Source organism: Grammomys surdaster, unplaced genomic scaffold, assembly GCF_004785775.1.
Source record: "Grammomys surdaster isolate TR1022 unplaced genomic scaffold, NIH_TR_1.0 125685, whole genome shotgun sequence".
NCBI lineage: Eukaryota > Metazoa > Chordata > Mammalia > Rodentia > Muridae > Grammomys > Grammomys surdaster.
The window spans coordinates 637,151-660,866 of record NW_021620521.1 but is presented as its reverse complement, the minus strand read 5'-3'; positions in this window follow the sequence as shown (position 1 = coordinate 660,866).

Here is a 23,716-nt window from a genome sequence, read left to right as displayed (position 1 = left end):
AGAGAGAGAGAGACAGAGAGAGAGAGAGAGACAGAGAGAGAGAGAGAGAGGGAGGACAGAGAAAAAGGGAATAAAAGGAAGAGGGATAGGGATAGGGAGAGAATTGGGGAAGACATTGAAAGAGAATGACATTAAATGGATGGTCTGGGCTCAGACAACTCTCATTACTCTCTTTTATCCTGTTGCCTCAAAGAACACTAAGTATGTTTGCTCATTTTATCTATGAAGTTGCATCACTACCTCTCTGGGTTTGGGTCAGAACTTATGATAAGGTGTGTGTGTGTGTGTGTGTGTGTGTGTGTGTGTGTGTGTGTGTATGTGTGTGTGTTTGATTTAGCATAGTGAATATCCCAGAAACAATGTCACTTACTGTGTGACCTTTGACAAGTCCCTTAACTACAGGAAGGCTTCAGCTTATCATCTGAAAAAGAATGTCATACAAGTTATAATGTTTCTTTTGTGTGAGAAATATATTGATTCTTTTCTGTGTTAACTGGACCTCCAGGGAAATATTCCTTTGACCTATTTCTCATGAATACTACTTAATGACAGTCATGAATGTCTTGTAGTACTGGAAATTTGAAAATACCATTTTACAATTATTTATTTTTCTCTTCCCCCAAAAAATCTGACAGCTGTTGGAATACTAAGAGCACAGTATTTGATTACATCTCCTGAGTGGTCCTAGACAGTGAGATTATTATGTTCTTACACTGATATCTATGAACATACAGCTAGTCAAGTCTTAAAAACCACCAGACATGTCTCAAGAAAAACATATCTGGATAAAATACAGCATACCCAATTAAATTTTCAATAAAGAACAAACAGTTACACACAAAAATATTAGGATAATATATAAGATATATACTTTACTTGTTAGATGTTCACATATAACTGGGGCCTTCTATGTTACATTTGCTGCCTTCAGCCTTATAAAAGATTTACTTAAAAATATTCATCACTGCTCTTAAAACTACCTTGTTCTCTGTATTTTCATAATCACGTGTTTAAGGCCATATCATCTCTAAGTTCTTCTCATTACATCAAAGAACATTTATTTCTAATTCCTTTCCTGTCCCTAATGGGATCTATATTCCTTTGTTCACTATTATACCTTTATACGGACTCTAGGTCTCTACCATGGATTGGTTGACCTGACTTATAAGTATGTGGCCTATGACCATGGCAATCACAGCTACCTAAGTTAAATGACTGTCAAGTTCAATGTGTAGATGATAATAGGCTTCACCATATTATTATTCCAATGCTAACATGGAGAAGGCTAATGAGGTCAAAATTGCATTTTTTGGGTCAGAGAATGAAGTGGTATTGGATAAAAAGAAAATTGTTAAAACTGACAGAGAACTAATGATAATGAGATGGTTAGTGGAGTAACAGTGGAAAGAGCTCTCGTACTCTCTTAATAAAGTTTCAAATGATTTTTTCTAAACTTTCCTTAATTCTTCTGCTCTTATACTATGTATGATATAACACAAATAAAACTCGGAGTGCAGTGGACAAACCTAACCTTGAGATATGTCTTTAAATACACGATAATCACTCCCTAGTCTTTACTATGCATTCATGCTTTCTCTTGAAAACAAGCCCAAGTAAGAATCAGTCAGAATGTGTAGAGATAAATCCTGTTGGCTGAGTAGAATAATGGAGCTGACAAATAATAATTTAGGGAAAAATTACTAGACTCATTGGAGAAAATGTCATTTTTATAAATTACTATTTACAATGGGAAATAATACAAAAATCAAATAACCAAATGAAATGTTCTGTAGGATTCTGGGCATTTTTCTCCTTCTTTATATCTTCTCCATAAAGCAGGAGAAATTACTGCACATTCTCACTTGCCATCATCAACCTTACTAGAGAAATAGTACATTCTATTTCTACACTGGACATTATTATTGATCTGTGATGTGCAGTATGCTAGATGTATTCAATAGCTTTTCAACTATGATACAGTGAAGATACAGTGACCATCTACCCTACATAGATGGAGAAGAATTTCTATCTTAAGGTCTTATAGAGTGGTAAGAGGAACTCCTCTAAAGAAAATTCGGAATAGAATACAGGGGAAGAGAGGGACCAAGCTACAGATTTTAACACTGATCAGAAATTCCTTCCAGGAGCCTACAAGTTCAAACCAATAGCTTGCCTATGTGGAGAAGACTGAACCCAGAAAAGACTTTAGAAAGAAGTGTGAGTATATTATGACATGGCTGATGGAACATGGACAAAAAGACAGATTTGGAGAATAGACTTGATTGGAGGGCAAGAGTAAAAAGAGAGATGGCCCTTAGATATCACTTAAGAAAATATCCTATGTAACATATCAAGATGGAATCAAATACATATATTACATGTATATGTATATTATTCAAATTTATGTATTTCTGACTCCAGTGCTATAAGGAACTTTTTGTGGCTCTTTTGTTCCAGATGTTATTTTATGACACAGGTTCGTAGTGGATTACATGGAGGAAGAATGAAATATTTATCCACTAGAGAAACCCACTATCTTCATTTCTTTCCATTTTTGGTTTGATTGTCTCCCTTTTTTTAAATCTAGTTTCAATTGGAAGATGAATGCATAGTAGATTTTTGGATTTTCTTCTACAGGGCATAAAATGATCATGCAAACAAGATCTTGAGTTTGATCGTTGCCATCTTTTCCATTTCTATGCTTTGTAATTCCATGAAATATTAACTTACCTTTCCTATCAAATCACATTTTTATATTCAAGTGTTAGAATTTATAAGAGTATGATTGGTTTTTAGAGCCAAACAAAGATCATTCCTAATGGGGGCAAAAATTATCTGACTGGAACCCAACTATTGTCCTATTCTTACTATTATTATTAAGAAATAAATTAAAGAGAAAAAATAGCAGTTCACAAAGAGACAATTGACAAGGCCTGTAAAGCTCTAATGATAATTGTATTTATAAGTGAACTTTGGCCTCCTTTTAAAATGGCTTAGATATAGGTGTTTCTAAGTGAGTTCTAGTCAATACAAGAATTCTTATAACTCATTTGTGCTTAAGAAAATGAGTTTTTTTCCACAACTTACATGTCAATAAAATGGGAGCCAATTCTAGAAGTGAATCTTTTTTTTCTTGAAAATGTATTAATACAATACAGTCTAGTCATGATTTTCACCTCCATCAGCTCCTCCTTAGTCTTCTCTACTTTCCTACCCATTGAACTCCATGCCCTGTCATTCTTTCTGTAAAGAACAAATAAAGACCACAGAGGTTCCGGATTTCAGTCCAATGTTTAATTATCTGCATCTGTCTCTGTCAGCTCCTTTTTGGGCCTCTCGGGCACAGTCATGCTAGGCTCCTGTCTGTAAGCACACCATAGCACCATTAAAAGTATCAGGCTTTGGAGCTTCCCCTTGAGCTGGATCCCAATTTGTGCCTGTCACTGGAACACCTTTTCTCGAATCTCTTCTCCATGTTTGTCCCTTCAATTCTTTTAGCCAAGAACAATTCTGGGTCAGAGTTTTTGACTGTAGAATGTCAATCCCATACGCCCACTTGATGTCCTGTCTTTCTACTGGAGGTTTACTCTACAAGTTTCCTCACTCCATTGTTGGGCATTTCATCTAAGTTCCCTCCCTTTGAGTCCTGAGAATCTCTCACCTCCCGGGTCTCTGGTGCTTTCTAGAGGATACCCTAACCTCCTACCTCCTGAAGTTGAATATTTCTGTCAATTTTACTGGCTATCAGGGCTTCTCTCCTGTCTTCCCCCTCCCATACCTGATCATGTTCTCCTTTTCCCCTCCCGGTCCCTACTCCCATACCAGTCCCTCCCTCCTCTGCCTCCTGTGATTGTTTTCTTTTCCCTTCCAAGTGGGATTGAAACATCCTCACTTGGGCCCTTCTAATTGTTAACCTTCTTGAGGTCTGTGGATTTTATCCAAAGTATTATGCACATTTTAGGCTAATATCCACTTATTAGTGAGTACATACCATGCATAACATTTTAAGAATGAGTTACCTCACTAAGGATAATATTTTCAAGTTCCATCCATTTGTCTGCAAGACTCATGATGTCCTCATTCTTAATATGTGAATAAATATTCCATTGTGTAAATGAACCACATTTTTAGTCTTCATTCTTCCATTGTAGAACATCTGGGCTGTTTCCAGCTTCTGCCTATCACAGATAAGTCCCCTATCAACATAGTGGAGCACATGCCCATGTATGGTGGGGCAACTTTTGGGTATATGCCCAAGAGTGGTACAGCTAGGTCTTCAGGAAGATCTAGTTCCATTTTTCTGAGGAAGCTCCAGATTGATTTCCAGAGTGGTTGTACTAGTTTGAAGCTGAGCAGCAGGGCAACCCCATAAGAAGACCAGCAGTCTCAACTAACTTGGAACCCTGAGATGTCTCAAACATTGAGCCATCAACCTGGCAGCATACAGGAGATAGATGGTCAGAGGCCCTGACATGTATACAGAAGACGACTGCCTGGTCTACTCTCAGTGGGAGAAGATGCACCTAACCCTAAAGAGAATTGAAGCTCCAGGGAGTGGGAGGCCAGTCAAGTGAGGTGGGGTATCTTCTTGGAGACAGGGGGAAGGAGGTATGGGGTGAGGAATTACAAAGGCAGATCACGAGGGGGCCATGACTGTATTGTAAAATAAATAAATAAATAAATAAATAAATAAATAAATAAAATAATAATTTTAAACGGACAAATAAAGAAGCAAGAAAACAAATAGCAACAACAGCAACAAAAAAACACAAGAAAAAACAAGACTAAGAAACACACACAGAAGCACAAAAACTAAAGTAAAAATATAGAAGCAAAAGACAAAAAGGACAAAGAAATGTCCAAATTAATTTGAAGCAAAAAGTCTGCAAAAATACATTGATTTTAATTTATGTTGGCCATTTTCTTCTGTGAATGGGACCCACCCTGAAGTGTGATTGTCATACTCAGTGAGAGTTTTTTGTAGAACACTAAGTTTTTCCCTTGCAAGTGACCTTTGTTTTGGTTAGTGGTAAGAGCCAGTGTTGATTTCTTTTTAGCTCTGAGACTCAGTCTGGATTGTAGCAGTGCAGCCCTGTACTGCTGTGTTACTCTCTGTAAATCCATCTGTACATAAGTCCTGCTGTGCCTGGAGGAAATTGTTCTCTTGGAGTCGTCTACCAGTCTCACCATTACAGTCTTTCCACCTTCACCTTGGCATGTCTCTCTAAGTCCTGAAAGGAAGGTTTAATGAAGTCATCCCCTTTAGGATGGAGTGTTCCAAAAAAAATCTCAGTCTCTGCATATTGTCCAGTTACGGTTCTCTGTATTAGTAGAAGTGAATCTTGTCAAAGTAACAAATGTCCTGGACATGTGAAATGAAGATAAATTAAATGTATGCATTTACTAAGTATTGGAAGTAGAAGGTCTGGGGGACCATTAGTTTATTGATGCCAAATAAAATAAGATAAAGTCACTTTCTACCCTGACTCACTATTATCTAAAAATAACATTTTAGATTTGTTTAGGATTTCCCATTTTACAGAACATTTTCTTATTTTATATCAGTATTATATCAATATTCTAAGAAGTCAACTTCAAATACAATGGCAATTGATCCAAATCAAAATAAGTCAAAATATAAATAACATCAGGAAAATCGTTAGTCAAATTGGGTAGCTAAGAAAAAAATTTGTTGTGAATATAATATGTATATTATCTCATAAAAGAAGACTTTATAGCATAAAAATGTACAAATAAGTTAAATAAAAAAGAAAAGAAAATAGGCTAAAACCACTGAAAGGCACAGCGATGAAACACATTTGGGTGTGGCTTCATCTGCATGTTTAGTGTGGAATCATTGACCATGTTCAACAGTTTATTCTTGGTAACTTGAGTTGATTGGTTTAGCCTATAGTTAATTACTCTTGTAGACATAACTTACAACAACATAATAAGAAAGGTACCTTCTATGTTGGTCAGCCTGAGACTTATCCTGCTGTACTCAGGCATTAATGTATACTTCAACTCCAAGGCTAGCTGTAATGACTACAGAACACTGACCATGCTGATGGGCTGCTTCACAGTTATTAGATATTGTGAGCACTAAGAAAAGGTTTGTTTTAGAAGAGGAGAAGAAAACAATGATTGTTGTAAATGAGTAATGTTAATCACACACAACAACTGATAGCCAATTAAAAAAAAAAAACACCAAGGCAGAGGGAAAGGGTGGCTGATGGGATAGGGCATTCCAGAAGGGAGACCTGCAAAGGGTATAACATTTGAAATGTAAATAAAGAACATATCCAATAAAATTTACAAAAGAGCATGGGATGAGGTATAATTCTGTGCCTTTGTCATACGATGGCCATAAAAGAAGAGGAAGCAGAGGTCAGAGAGTTGGAACAGTGGATTCTTTAGAAACAACTAGTAAATGGAGGAGCTGGAGGTCAAGCTCAAAACTCTTATTTCTGTCTTGTTTATTTCTGTCCTGATTATTCCTTTTAAAGAGATTCACACACTCAGTGTTCATAAGTTACAAAGTGAGTTGGACTCTGACTAGGGAAATAAGCTACTGAGTGATGCAGCACCTGGACCACAGAAGATGCTAAGTATATTTTTATTTCTAGATACAGAAATTCCACAGAATGGTATAGGTTTTGAGCCTGTAGGGTCTTGTTATGCTTTGTGATTCTCAAAAATTTTTCAGCTGAGACTATCAAAGTTCTCTATGAAGATTAATCATTTCTTTTTCCAAAATGATGATACTAAAGGTACATGGTCAAGAAGCATCTAAGCCATCATTCTAACAACACAGATGGCCTTGATCTTAAACAATGAGTTGATCCTTTCTTTCTCTTATAAATATGGGCACACACATGGGACTGGAGAGTCTAAAGACAAAGTGTGACCCAGGGTTCTTATAACTAACTATTTTGTCTCCCAGTAAGTGAAAATTGAAATATTTAAATTATGCTTCTGTTAACATTAGGTAAAATTGGAAACAACCAGTATTCAAAGCATCAGATTGAGTTCAGCTCCTGCCTCAATAAAAATGTGAGAATGTGATCTTTGGGATGGTATTACCCTGTTTAAGGTACACAGACTTTGTGGTCTTCTCTAGACAATGAATGTGAACCTTTCCAGATTTGGTGGTTTTTATTATAATGTTCTATTTCTATGGACAATAGGGTATACAGAACATGATGACTGACAACTCGGCAGCCCAAATAACGAGACTCTAGGTAGTAGTGTGCCTCAAATGATTTTTGTTAAAGGAATCTCCTGGGACTCCCACATAGTCTGGTGCAGTAGGCTTGTGTTTGAGCCCACAAATTGATAATTCTTACAAGTTCTTTGAAGACATTGCCGGCCCATACTTTGTACATTAGGGGAAGTCAGAGAGTAGAATTTAGTATGATGCCAGGAGTTGTAAAGGATTAGGATTTCATATATTTTTCTAATAAAACTCTACCTAGAGAATGCAACAGATAGTGAAAAATAGGAATGGGAGAAATGGTAGCACTTAATTAAAACTTATGGCATTTATAAATCAAGTAAGAGTTATGAACTGTAGATTACAAACAATATTACATGTTAATAAAACCATTGTTTCTCATAAAAGCATCTGCAGGGTTTAGCTTAGTGAATTATTAATATCTTCATAGCAGGTTGTTGTTATGTCTTATGTGGGAAATGACAGCTGGTTCCCCTTTGATGAGCACATCTCTTTCTGAGAATTATGAGGTATGTTTTAAAAGCTCCCCATGTACAACAGATTAAAACATTGGGAGTCTGAGGATTTATCTTATGTGGTCTGGTGCTTTACTGCCAACTAAAGATGTATTGGTATGTCTATCAGGACTACCAATTCCAAGTCCTGTACTGTTTCTTTCTCTTTTCAAAACTACATTAATTGTATAAAACAGTGTGTTTTGGTGTAATATTTATATAAACACACACACACACACATACACACACAGGGATTTGATCCTAGCCAGGATTGTTTTATTTATGATGCTCCTTGTCAGACTAAATCAATCCTTCTCTGACCTACATCTTTCTCTTGTCTATTTCTTTTCAAGTAAAATGCAATAATTATATTTCTGCAAAAATGCAAATCATTTTCCTTTGCATTCATAGCCACTGTGCTGACATTCTTTGTGTAGGCTTCCTCCACTTAACACTTACTATGATTTCAGTGATGAGCATGAATGAATCTCAACAAAAACATGTAAAATTATTATAACACCTAGCCATGACTCATAACTCAAACTATGTTTTATTCCCCTTTTCTCATTTCTTTAGTCAGAGGTAAGATCCTTGCTTCATATGTCCCTTCCTGCATGGAATTCCAGAATAATGAGTAGAGTGACCTAACCTTTATTCCCCCAGCTGAAGGGTGTCTCCAGAGGCTCAGTATTTTTGTGGCTGTTCTTATTCTGTCTGTCTCTTTGTTCTTCGTAGGGCTTCTTTGACTGCTGCCAGGTTGAAAAGAAGTCAGGATAATGGTAGCCAATAAGGAACTTGGAATCGTGTGCCCTGTGGATGCTCTCTGGCTCTGAAGTAGCAAAGTGCTGGGAGCCTAAGTATGTCTTTATCTCTTCTCTGAACAGACTACACAAGAACATTAAGTCATGTATTGATATATAACAAAATCATCATGATCTCCCTAATTTGGAAAATGCTGGGAGAAAAATATCTCAGTTAACTATTGTTTTGCTGGCTACCCACTGCAAGACAATTGAGTTTTGTGTGGTTTTGATTACTAAGAATCATTGTGAAGATTGGGTGTATAGCTCAGTGGTAGAGCTTATATTCAGCATGTGTAATAACCTTAGTTTCATAACCATTGTCTTCATAAATCACAGAACAGTATGAAGCTGAAAACTCTAAGTGTATGCATATTTTAGCCCAGTTCCTAATAATAGTAATTATTATGGTAAGGATAACATGTACATTTCATCAGAGTTTTGATACACATTGTATAATAATAAATATTTTCTCAGTCCATCCTTTTAGTGTATCTGGTTATTACCATTTTTTAACTTACCCTTTATCTGTTGTTTGCTTAAAGATATAGCTTTGTGGAGAGTTATGAAACTTCAAGTTAAATTTATCACATGTATTTCCTCAAGGCTGGAAATTAATTCTACATGGTTTTGCATCCTGTATTTGGGCTTTCTATGATGGGAAAAATGGGAAAAAATGATAGACACTCTAAATAGGGAGGGAAAAAAACATAAAAAGCAGAAGGGTAAAATAATAGTAAGGATATCTTGAAATTCATAAGGAATCATACTATTGACTATCTTTCTTTAAGTTGCATACATCATCTAAATTAAATTTTCTGATGTAGGCTGACAATGTTTCCTACCAAAGCCAAAAGCTATCTTACACAAGACCTCAATATCATGTATGAGAATATCTCTTTTGAGTTGGTTAGTATGGCTAAAGAGACTCCCAAAATACTACAGGCTATAGTTATTGTCCTTAGTTTCCCCCTAGATGTGGACAGTAAGCTGAAGACACCATGTACTTCAATACAAATGGCCCAGATGCCTCCAAACTGGAAAGCCTCCTCCCTGAAGACTAACTTTCCTAGTGCTAGAAAATGCTACACAAGCTTCCAGAGGAGAGAAGCAATTAACAACTCCACCCAGCTACTTCTGCCTATGAGTCACAATGATTAACATGTCACAATAACCCTAAGGATGCAATAGTGGCACTCATACCTTAATAGTAACCAACAGGTCTCTAATTTGGTTTAAGACTATCCCAACAATAGTAAAAACGTGCCTGGTACCAGTAATTTGTACAACTACACAGGGCTAGTAAAGTCTGAGATGTTGAAGCAGAACCTATAACTATCACTTTATTAAACCAAGACTACCCCTAACTACACTCTAAACATCAGTCCTTACATGCACAAATAAATGTAGCTCGCACCCTCATTGAGGAAACTTCTCTTTGCAGCAGATGGAAATCATTACAGAAAATCATAAACAATCAAAATGCAGAGTTGTGGAACCCACTCACAAAAGATAACATTTACAATACAATGCCTTCATTTAAGGTTCATGGAGCACTGTGATAAAAAGGGAAGAACAGGGAAGGATTAAGAGCCCTTAAACCTACACAAAGATATTTAGGAAACTAAGAAGTGCTGAGAACAGGAGAAAAAAATCTGGCTTAGGGAAGAGCATGTTGGTCACTTAATACAAATGTTCAGCACTGGAAACATGTACAAGTGACATTATAAAGACTAAAGAGAAGTACTCATATATTATTGAATGTCTGTGTGTGTGTGTGTGTGTGTGCGTGTGTGTGTGTGTGTCTGCATGTGTGTATCTGTGTGGAGTTCATGCCACAATAATCAATGAAAAGAGAAGCCATAAATTTGAAGAAGTTCAAAAAGGGGTACATGTGAGGGTTTGGAGGGAGGTTGGGGAAAGGAAATGAAGGGAGAAATCATGTAATTGCATTTTAATTTTAAAAAGTAAAAGAAATAATAAAAAGATTAATGTTTGAGTTGAAACTCCTCCTTTCTTTTTCCATTTAAAATCAATCATAAATGTTAATTTGTCAGGGAGGGCTATATTAGTTTAGTATCTTCCATCTGGGAATGGGGTTTCCAGCTGTGTTTTCAAGACAGCAAACCTTCTACAATCCCTAAAGGTTCAGATAAAATGGTCTTGATCTATATAAATTTTTTATAATGTACTCCATATGGGATTTTTAATCTCTTCCTTCATGTAAAACTGTGATTTTTTTCTATCTTAGCTGGTTTTCTTATGAGCCACAGCTTTGACACACTGATCGAAGAAATGACTCATCTTCCACTCATCAAGATGATTTTATATCTTTTTATTCTCATACATGATATTGAGGTCTTGTGTAAGATAGCTTTTGGCTTTGGTAGGAAACATTGTCAGCCTACATCAGAAAATTTAATTTAGATGATGTATGCAACTTAAAGAAAGATAGTCAATTTTCTGCCTTGATTACTACAACAAAGATATGGTTGTCACCAATATGTCCACAGCTGAAATAAGTAAATAGCTCCTCCAGAACCATATGTATTAGATGGTACTTATTAGTTATGATTTTTCATTAAAGAAAATAAAAAAGAGGGCCAGGGATTTAGATTCATTGGTAAAATGCCTGCTGCAGAAGCATGAGCACCTGAGTCAGATGCTGAGAGACCCACATAAAAAGTTGCACAGAGTATTGCACATACACACCTCCAATCCCAGGGATTCAGACACAGTCTCTAGAGGTTGCTGGTTTTCTGACCAGAGGAAAGAGAATCGAAGATTTTCAACTTGTGGGTCGTGACTCTTAGGGAGTCAAAGGACCTTTTCACAGGGGTTACCTAAGACCATTAGGAAAACACAGATATTTGTGATTCATAACTGTAGCAAAATTAGAGTTATGAAGTAGCAACAAGAACAATTTTATGATAGGGAGGACACTACAACATGAGGAAGTATATAAATGGGTCACAGTATTAGAAAGATAGAGAACCACTGGTCTAGATGAATCTATAGGTTCTGTGTTTAGTTAAAGACCCTGGCCCAAAAATTAAGTTAAAAAATAATTGAGGAAGAGAGCTGATATTGATCTGCTGTTTACAAACACAGAAAGAAGGCTAGAGAGGTGTCTGTGTGTATTTGGTGGGGTGGGGAGTGGTCAAACACTAGATTTAACTAGTGAATACAATGTTAGAAATTATTTAAATCTTTAAGTTTAGGTAAACATTTTTGTTCATGTTAATTTTTATTGTTCAACAAATTTACTGTTTGGGATGATGAGAATCTAGCAATAAATATAAAATCAAAAAACTCAAATTGTACATGACTCAGTAATATAAGACATATAGTATCAAAGGGAAAAGCATACTCTTGGAGAGAGAGGAGATGAGGGATTGTGGGATGGGGGACTGGGGAGGCAACAGCTGGATTGTAAAGAAAATACTTATACATAGATAAATAAAAGCGAAAATACAAATAAACAAATTTTAAGTATATTTTACATAAAATTTATACTTTTATGTATGCAAGTTCTATGTACTGTACGTATGTCTTCATGTGTATGTGTGTAAATTTTCAGTTTGTGAGATTTTTTTTCATCTATAAGCAAGCACACAGATACTTTCTATAGGAATATGTTCTCTGTTCTCTGTGAAATTAAGCTAAATTTGATCTATGAAGGCTACAGTACTGGTGCATTAAATAAAGAACTGCAACCTAGTTTAGAAGTAAACTAGATGAAGCCTAGTTCAGGAGTATATCCTTGTAGCAGAAGCTCAGCCAATCCTTGGAATTGAGCTTTGTTCAGACACAGATAGCCAAATGTTTAAACTGTCTTCAAATGAGGAAAACATCAAGTTGTAACCAACGGGAGTGCATCTCGACATTGTTTCCATTTTCTATCTATAAATATTTGCCAGGTCCATAGCAGACTGAAGTTTATCTGGACATTTTCTGGTTTCAAGAGCTTCCCAAGTAGCAATTCGTGCTTGGCTCTGTTAAACATGGCTAAATTTAATTTATATAAACTTTTGTCCTTAGTTCTGTAGTATGAGTCTTAGCAAAAGTACTTTCCAAAACTAACTCCAACGTTATTTTTCTTTACTTGTCAGGAAGCAAAAAGATGGTAGGGTTATGGAAAGGTTGGTAGAAAGGAAGATTTAATGAAACACAGCAATGGAGCATAATTCATGACAAACTAACTCAGGAGATTTGCTGCTTTCTTTCTGCTGGTGTAACTAATATGTGCCCACAAATGCAGTAACTTGAAAAAAGAGAAAAAAAATCATGGATTAATAGTTCTGGAATTGAGAAGTTTTCAAATCAAGGTATCAGCCAGAATGCTTTGCCTCAACAGAGACTGGGGGAGATCCTTTTGCCTTGCTTTCCAAATTCTAGAGGCCTTTTGCATACTTAGTTTAGGTACCTTCATTTTCGTCACACCATCATCTGCCTCTATATCTTTGACCCACCCACCTCTCTCATCATAAGGACCTTATGTTGTTTAATCATCTAAGTCATTTGGGATAATTTTAACTGCATATAAAAGGTCAATTTTGTCATGTAAGATAACAATCTCAGGATAAGGATATGGTAATTTTCGTAATTCTTTTTCCTTTTCTTTCTTTTTTTTCCCATTCTTTGTTTGTTTTTGTTTGTTTGTTTTTGAGGTAGAATTTCTCTATGTATCTTCAGCTGTCATGGTACTTGCTTTGTAAACCAGAGAGGCCTTAAACTCACAGAGATCCAACCTATCTTTGTCTCCCCAGTGCTGGGATTAAAGGTGTGAGGCACCACTGTCTCAACCATAGTTATTTTTCTATTCTTGTGAAATGATTACATGATCAAAGCAACTTATAAAGAAAGAGTTTATTGGAGCTTGCCTCTAGTTTCAGAGGGTAAACTCGTGATTGTTATGGTGAGCATAATGACAGCATTTAAGGAGGCATGACACCGGAATACTGGCTGGAAGCTGACATCTGATCCATAAGCATGATGCAGAGAGCTGACTGAGGATGATTGGTGTACAGGACAAATTTTGAAAACTCATAACCTGCTCTCAGTGACACACTTCCTAAAAGGACAGACTTTCTAAACCTCCTCAAACAGTTCCACCAACTGGGAACCAAATATTCAGACATATGAACCTATGGGGATCATTCTCATTAAGGAGAAGAACGAAGGGCTCCTTCATAGACATGGAATCAGCATGTCAGAGACTGATGCAGCCTAGGAAATATGAAGGTTTTGACTTGCATAATTACTTTTTTGTTGGATGAATGATTCAGGGGTCTTTCATGCAACTGCTACCATCTTAGGCTCTCTATCGTCTCTGAAAATCTACCTCAGATCACCTGCTGCTTGCATTGCCAAAAATCCCATTGATGTATGCAAAGGACTTTATGTTTTGTTTTATGAGAAAGGTTCAGTTAAAATGAACAGAGGCATGGAATAATGCAGCATTGACCATTAACCAACTTATCTCTGTTTACACACACACCCATACCCCCCCACACACACATCCATTTATCTGCTTACACACTCACAAACACACACACACACAGAGTAATATTCAGTGTTCTTTTACTTTGAAGAAGTGTTATTACCATAACAACTCATAAATGAAGTCATTTAATTGGGGCTGCCTTAGAGTTTCAGTGGTTTGGTCCCTTATCAGCATTGTGGGAAGCAAGGCAGCATGTGGGCACACATGGTACCACAATAGTATTCAAGAATTCTACATCCATAGGCAACAGGAAGAGAGAAAGTCAGGGAGCCTGGCAAGAGCCTTTGAAACATCAGTGCCCACCACTCAGTGACATATTTCCTCCAACAAAATCACACTTCCTCCAACAAGTCAATATCCTCTAATACATTCCAAGTAATACCATTTTTGGTTACTAAACATTCAAACATATGAACAGATGGAAGCCATTTTATTGAGCCTCCACTTCCACACATTTGCCAGGTTTTGAGAATCTACTTAGTTTCTAAATTCTTAGGACTCTTTCTACCAGTAACACCAGGAAGAAAACATCACCAGTGATTGGTTCCGAAAAATATTTTCCAAATTTCCTCAGGAAAAAAAAAAAAAAGGATCCTGTGCTAGGAAGCTCCTATAGGGATAATCCTTGTGGACTAGAAACCAGGAACCTTAGGAACCTTGGTATTTATTTACCAACGTTTAGTATAACAATGCAACTGATAAGAGGAACAGGATGCAGATCTTGCAATTCTAGTCAGAGTAGACATGGAGGAAACTGGAGCTGAGCCACAGTAGAATGTGTTTGTGCCAATTCCTATGCAATGGTAACTAATATTAACCATACCTTAGAAAATAACAAAGGTATGTATTTGACAGATCTAATTGTCATCTCAAGAGGCTTACTGCTGAATAAGCCCATCCTTTCTAGTTTTTTTCTGAACTGTGGCTGGCTGATTCAACTCAGCTGGTTTGGCTCAAAACTCCTCTCCACGATGACTGATTGAAACTGCCTTTCACTGAGAGAAGGTCTTGGTCAACATGGTAAGTAGCATGGAAACATGCAAGCAGGCATGGTGCTGGAGCACTATCTGAGAAGTTATATATGATCTAGAAGCATGATGCAGGGACAGCTAACTTGGAATGGGCTTTTGAAAACTCAAAATCTGTTCCGACTTCCTACAAGGACACGCTTCTTAAACCATATCAAATAGTTTCACAACTAGGCACCAAAGATTCAAATATATGAGCTGCCTATCAATATTTAGTAGCAGTTATACTGGAAGCTGGTTTTCAGTTAAAATGGTTGACTTTGTAATGAGAAGAATGTACTATTATGGAAAATCAGTTCCTCACTGAATTGCTCTTCTTGGCTTCAGACAAACTTTTGAAATACTAAACTTTTGGCTCCTTCTCATTCTCTAGCTTGTTCTGTCTTCATCTACAACCTGTCTTTGTAAAACTGTCTTGGTAAAACTGCTTCCTGTCTTTCTGTCTCTGCACTACTCTCTTAAGTTGACACTTGGTCCTCTGCTTTCTCATGAGAGCATATCCCATCTCCAACACATTCTGTCAAATCATTCTCTGATTCATCACTTTGTTCCTCAATTAGACATCATTTATAAACATGGCTGCTTGCATCTATAAACTAACACTTATGGATTAAAGTTATGCTCTGTACTCTGATGTGTATCTGCATTCTGGCCTGATCATATAGACCTAGAGGGTCTTTGGATGTGATTCCTTGCCAGAGTAGCCATGATGCTGCATTAAAATCCTCTTACAAGTGTTCTGTTTATGCTAAAATTTGTACATGGTTCAATTTCTAAAATAGAAGCAATTACCAACCCTACAACTGCAATCCTTATTACCTTCAGTAGATGTCCATTTCAGCCTCAAGGCTTTCCAGTCTAATGAACAATCTGTCCTTTCTCAGCCAGTTTGTTGAGCTGTTCCAATGTAGAAGGAATCATCTATGTTGTTGCTTTTCTGCATCTCTTCTTTTCTTGAGTCATGATCTTCCTGTGGAAGCTTATTTTCTTAAGATCAAATCTTTATCAGTTTTGATAGAACCCATAGTCTTTCAAATCACCAGTAATTATACAGGCAAAATCCTTTGTAACACTATCCCTTACTTCTATTCTGATGTTAAAACATCTTTTAGATATACCGAATGATCTAATTCAGCAGGGTTTTTGGCTTAATTTTGTTTGTTTGTTTGTTTGTTTGTTTTGTTTGTCTACAACCCAGCCTCTTTCAGCTTATCTTATCACTCCTTTCTGTTTATCAAGGTACAATTAGACCTTTATGAATCCATGCCTAGCTTCACACCAGTGAGCCAGGCTTCTCACCCACTTAAATTCAGAAATAATCAAGACATTACATAAGATGTCAATATACAGTGTGCCCAATACCTCTTTTAGTTTTCTCTAATTACTAGGTGGACATCTGACAGGAAATGGCTCTCTCATGTTGTTTGTTGCCAGGGTACTACCTGTACCCCTTAAAGTATTTCCCATTGGTAAGCAATTACCTTAAATATCTCTTGCTGAGCTACATTCCTTTGTCCAGTACCTACCCTTACCATAACTTCTACAAATCCCAGAAGGCTGAGGTCTTCTAGAGAAGTCTCTAGAAATACCTTGTCTACAATTCCTTTGCAAGTGATCTTGTCTTCCACAGATAAAATAGTGGACATTATTATATATAGGATTATTGGCTACTGCTTGTCCAATAATCATTAAGGTCAATATCAGCTGTAGTTCTAAGTCATTCAGACACAGGAGCTGATCAAGCTTTTAGAGGTCTAAATACTTTTCTTACACGGTGCATTTGCAATTTCAAAAGCTAAAATTTCAATTTATAGCTGTTTCACATATGGATCTGAAATTGCTCTGTTTATAGCAGATACTAATCCACATAGAAAGTCAGTAAAAGTATCCCAGGGGCTTTGCATTAGTTTTATTAATGAAATATGACTTTTTCCTTGTTTCTCATCTTATCCCAGGCTCTGAAAGCTATTAAAGTACAATTGTATAATAATAGAATCATCACATTGCATCTGCTGTCTTAAAAAAGCAAATTGACCATCAAATAACAATTTATTTTATTCATATTAACACCTTTAGACCTATTATGATTTTCCATAATTGCAGCTTCTTCTCATCACCATGTCAGCAATTGTAATTGAGAAACAGTTTCTAGTACAGCTTCTGCTAAATCTATACAGCCTTTGGAGGTAAACCTGTTTTGGGTATTCCAGGTATTTAACATTGGTCTCACATGGGATGAATACATTCAATAAGTTAATATTAATTCTTTAAAATGTTTAAGTTCCTTTACTTTAGCAGGATTCCTTACTGGTTGGTCATTTTGTGAATTTACACCATCATCTAGCATTTGTTTCCAGATAACTGGAGAGCTAGTGAAGGTAGTCACTTTCTCTCATTTCATTAAGAGATAATGATTAGAGATTCAGTGGTTTGTCTATCTTGAGTCTTAATTTCATGAGGTACCGTAAGTTCACAATTAAGCATTTCTTATTCTTTTGTTTCTTTTGTTTCTTGTCTCACAAGGTTTTTATTATCTTAGCTAATTTTTCTTGTTACTTTTTTCAACATTTTTTGAAACAAAAAATATAAAGATTGCAACTGAAAGTAGGGAGGGGCTTACTTCAGTGGTCACAGTTGCACAAAATACTTCAATGGTTATTTTAAGTAGCGTTTTAACCCCATGTCCTGTCCTTGGTCTTAAAGAATCTAAAATGGATTTTCTTACCAGGAAAAGTCTTTTTATGTAATAAAAAAAGTCTTTTGTTGTGGCTTCCTGTGATTCACTATCTCAGAGGCTCCTGGATCTTTCCTTCCTATGATCTTGAGGTTCCCACCACTTTGGAGTCTCCTGAGTTCCTTTGGACATCCACCTTAACTTGAATAACTTATGTTTCTCTGAGGACAATCCCAGGTGAATTTCTTCTCTGCAGCTTTCTGCCAGATATCTTCTGTCCCATGAGATGTTTCTGTCAGATGTCCTCTGCTTTTCACAACTTTGGCTGGCTTTCTTGTTCTCCACTATCATTGGGTGCCAGATGTAATAGTCATCTCTGAAGATTATTGCTGAATAAACTCAGCTTTCTAGCTCTTTCTGAACTCTCGATGGTTGGTTCAACTCAGCCATTCTGGTTAAATTGATACGAACTGAGTTCTTTTGGCTCCTCATCGAATTGTTCTTCTTGGCCTCAAACAAGCCTTGGCAATCTATTCTAAGCTTCTGTCTCCTTCTCATTCTCTAGCTTGTTCTTTCTTCATCAGTAACCTGTCTCTGTAAAAGTGTCCTTGTAGAAACAACCTTCTCCCTTTTTCTCCCTGCACTTCCCTCTTAATCACCAATTTTCTTCTCCTTTCTCATGAGACTTGAGAATAGCCTATTTCTGACTCATTCTGCCAAATCCTTCTCTGATTCATCACTTTGTCTGTCCCTCAATTAGACATCACTTTCAAACATGGCTCCTTCCTTCTACAAACTAATCTTCATGGACTAAAGATGTACACTAAGGACCTGTCTTTATTCTACGCAGATCATTCTATAATACAGGGCATGTCTGCTTTCTAGACAGATGACATAGAACTAGAATATCTTTAGATGTTATCCCTTGCTAGAGCAGTAATTGCTGGATTAAAAGAGGGTAGATATGCCCAGCTCCTGTGCCCTTTAAAACTTATTGTAAATAATAAAATAATAATCTAAAACCAACTTCTCTATGTTTGTGGGTTGTGTTTGTGGGAGTGATGTGTTGATGTGATTTTCTGAACTATTTACTGACTACTAGGAAAAACCACAAGAAGAGTGAAGCTAACATATTTGAAATTACCCACCAATTTTACTTATTTCTGTCACAGAGAAAAGTATTCCCTCTACTTTCCAACCTGGTAGCAGCTTAAAGTATTGAGAAAAAATTATAAATTGGCTGATTTGCCGTCAGAGCTTACCTTCCGAAAAAGAATATCTGAGTCTTGTTTGATCGGCTTTTCCAGGATGGCGTTTTATTCCACAAATAAAAATAATCTCTGAATGATACTCAAAAATTATAGCTACTTCAATTTGTGCATACATTTTCATCTTTAAACTTAAGCTAATATAAATGAATCCAGAGACGATAGAAGTTCATTGAAAATTATATTTCAAAAGTACTTAATGTGTCATTTTTACCTTAACATTACAATTTCTATTGTATTTCACTTAATGTCATCCTTATACATAAATTATTCAGAGAGTCTTGTATAGTCTTCTTGGTAATATGTGTTTTGAGGTAATTAAAGATATCCATCCATTTAGAAAATAGACTGATGAGTTATTTCCAACATTATGAGATGTAAAAAAAAATATTTTAACAACATATTTTTGTCATTGTATCAATACCATGCCATCTTATTAATATATTTAAAAAGTCAGGCTTTCTTTCATATGGTAATAGATATGTACCTTGATATTAAAAGCATCCATGTCATCTTCTAGAGTGATATTGTTAGTATATGTTCCTTCAAAGTAACAGTTAGCAACATTGCCACCATTGATTTCTGCCATGAGAGGAGAAAGAAGAAATAATGTACCTCACATCATTCTCAATTTGCTGCTCCATTTGGCTTTATTTCTGAAAATGGAACAAAGAAGTCATTACAACCTCTTTGGTCTAGACTCTGTGCTGAAGTTCTTTCCAGATTATTTCCTGCTTCAAAATGGACAGAAGCCTCCTTTTGCACAGCCATTGTCTTCTCACACTCTTTCCAAATATAAAAATTACAATGTTAAACACTTTCAAGTACAGCTTCCCATTGTAAAATTCAAATCCATCTACAACAACCTCCAAAAAAATAACTACATTTTAAGTTTATGGATTCTTTTCTTGCTCATCTGAATAGTTGGATTTTTGTGGAAATGTAGCTGAGAAATGCACCTCACCAATAACCATTTATGGAAAACACTGTATTATTGTGTCCTGGTGTACAGGTCAGTGGGTCTTCAGCTGGTTTAGACACCATTCATTTTACTCAGTTTTAGAGCTCTTATTCCATTCCTCTTAGATTAGTAGATTAATTTTGTGTCCTTCTCATACACAAATTTTAAACAGAAACATAAGCTCATACTCTCATACTATCAAAACTACCAAGATCTTGTTTCTCTCCATGTACCTCAGGCTAAGGCAAAAGACTAGCCAAAGAAAATGTCAAGATCAAGTGTAGTGAACAAGGCTATGGATCCAGAACAGATTTAATTTAAGTATCACTAACAAAAATCTACTATTTTGTTCTTAATTTAGATATATTCCTTACTGTTGCAAAAGATACTGGACAGAAGCGACCTCAGAAAGAATGTGTTTATTTGGCTTACTAGTGGAGGATGTAGTTATCACGGTGTATGGAAACAGACAACTAGGGAGGTAGGCGGTTTAGGAGACCCTCTGGAATGTACCAGAGACATGGGAGGTGAGAGACTTTTAGGACTCAAAGGGAGAGACCTTAGATGAAATGCCTGAAGTAAGGAGAGGGACCTTAGAGAGCCCACTTCCAGCAGCAAGACAGGGCATCAAATGAGGGAGACGTTTGCCACCCCACAGTCAAAATTCTTACCCATAATCATTCCTGTTTGAAAGAACTGCAGGGATTGAACTAGAGAGGAGCATGAGGAAAAGAGGGTCCAGTGACAGGCCCTAAGTTGGATCCAGCTCAACAGGAGATCCCAAGGCCTGACACTATTACTGTGGCTATGGAGCACTCTCCAAAAGGGGCCTATCATGACTGCCCTCCAGAAAACTCAACAAGCAGCTGAGAGAGCCAGATGCAGATATTTGCACCCAACCAGTGGACAGAAGCTGCTGACCCTTGTGGTTGAATTAAGGAAAGGCTGAAAGAAGATGAGGATGAGGGCGATGCTGTAGGTGGACCAGCAGTCTCAATTGATCTGGACTCCCCTCACCCCCCACTGAGATCTCTCAAACACTGAACCACCAAAAAGGCAGCATATACCAGCTGATATGACGCTCCCAACCCATATACAGCAGAGGACTGCTGGGTCTGCATTCAATCAGACTTGATGCACCTAACCCTCAAAACATTGGAGGCCCCAGGGAGTTTAGAGCTCAGATGGGGTGGGTGGTGTGTGGTGGGAGTGGGGACAGCCTCATGGAGACAGGCGGTGGGTTGGTTATGGGATGTGGAGCAGTCAGAGAGTGGATGGGGGAATTAAAATCTGGAGTGTAAAATAAATAAATAAATAAATAAATCCTGGTGTCAGGATCTTGATGCATCCACAGTTGGGAACTAGAGGGGGATGAAACACTATTCTCTGCTCACTCTTTCTGTTCATTCAGTGAAGGACCCCAGCCCATGAGATGGTGCCACCCACATTTGTGAAGTATCATACAAGCTCTGTATAGTTATTTAAATGAAAAATGCCGCCCATAGGCTCAGGTACATGAACACTTGATCCATGCTGCATTTTGGGGAAGCAGTGCAGTTTTTTTGTTTGTTTGTTTTGTCTTGTTTTGTTTTTTCGAGACAGGGTTTCTCTGTGTAGCCCTGGCTGTCCTGGAACTCACTCTGTAGACCAGGCTGGCCTTGAATTCAGAAATCTGCCTGCCTCTGCCTCCCAAGTGCTGGAATTAAAAGCGTATGCCACTATTGCCCGGCTTCAGTGCAGTCTTATTTCAGGAACTGAGTCACTGTAGGTGGGCTTTCACTATTTACAGCCTTGTCCTACTTCCAGTTTGTCCTCTCTGCTTCTTGTTTGTGAACAAGAAAATGTGAACTATCACGTTTCTAGTCCTTCTGGCATGCCTCTCTGCCAATATGGTTTCACCTTTTGGAAACATAAGTTGCTGTTTCTTCCATAAGCCACTTTTGGTCGTGGAGTTTTGTCACACAAAAAAAGAAAAAAATAGAAAAGGAATAGAGAGACTCAATCCAGTCTAGAAATGTCCTCACAGATACGCCCAGAGATTGCCCTGAGGTGATTTTAGATTCCGTCAGGATGACAGTATTAAACATCAAATACATCTAACTTAATGTAACTAGTTACTACATAGTATGAAACGGGTCTGGGCTCTTATTTTGCTATATTAATATCCATTTGAATTGATCATTCTGTCCACATGTTATCTTCCATAGGATAGATAAACATCACTGGAGAAATTCACACACATCAACTTTTATCTCCACAATACAAATTATGCCAAAGTTCATGTGACTCATGCAAGGCAATTATGAAGGAACATGAATGATGTGCTTAGTATTGCTCTTTGATTTCAACTCACTATGGAGAATTAGTGTTAGGATTCAGTACAATTAATATCGAAGCAAGACACATGAAAATATTCATTATGTGAGTTGATGGCTCTCTAGCACTAGGCTTACAAACTTCCTCTTATTCATAATTTTTATTCAGTTATGCTCAATGTCTTACTGATATGCATATTTTAATCTAGCTACAGTATGTTCATGAATTGTGATGGAGAATGAAAAAGCAGAATTCACTTGAAAGAACTGGTGCATAATCACACCCAGACTCTACTTTCTTTGATGTCATCTAAGCTACTTATAAAGGAAAAAAATGATTATTCTGTTTGTCTACACCTGACTTAGCAGTTCTCTTCTACTTGATAGACTAATTGCCAGTCCATGTCCACAGTAATTTGCAATTTCTTGCAGGGATCAGCATTTGGGTGAAGTCTCCACTCACAGAGCCTTTATTAGTCTTCTATACGGGCATCCAACACAGGAAAAAAACAACAACATTTTTTCATGTTGAAATCAGTATTTTTTCCTGCAAAAATACTCTATATTTTACCTTTGAAAAACTTGAATGTTGACAAATTTGGATGATTGCCTTAATGTATTAAAAATCCTTCAACATAAGCAAGAAGTAAACCATTTAGTCATAAGGATTAATTTAGACTATGGGCATATGTCTGTGTGTCAGCCTGTTCTCCTGAGTGTGTGTGTGTGTGTGTGTGTGTGTGTGTGTGTGTACTATGTTCCCAGTGCCCCAGAAGCCAGAAGAAGGGGCATCAGATTTCCTGGAACTGCTTGGAAATGTAGTTCCAAATGGGTATGATCTGCAGTATGGGTGCTGGAAACTGAACCCTGGTCCATTACAAGAAAAGCAAATGCTCTGAAGCATTGGGCCATTTTCCCAGTCACATAGCTCTTAAATTTAATCCATACTCCCACATGCCCTTAGCAGGAGGGGCACACTTGTCAACTAATATTGATATGTCAAAGCTTCTAATCAGTTCTTTGACTCAATTGTTTAAATACTTTCATTTTGTTTTATATAATCCTGTTTATAGAAAACATTGCTATTCTTCAGGATCCCTGAAATAGATACTTTGGCTTGGAGATTTCATGATTTCCTCAAATCTGTGTTCATGAAAAATATCAACATTACCAAATTCAAGTCTTGTAGTCTTCTCATTTTTCAGTGTTGTGGGTAATAAATTTAAAACTTCCTCCATCCTAAACAAGTAGCCAACTTGTTGAGATACATCCCCAGTCCTGAAAACCTATTAAAAAAGCACCGTTCTTTGTACTGGTTTCGATGTTTACAAGCATTTCTGGTCTCTCTGTCTCTCTGTCTCTGTCTCTGCCTCTGTCTCTGTCTCTGGGTCTCTCTCTCTCTCTCTCTCTCTCTCTCTCTCTCTCTCTCTCTCTCT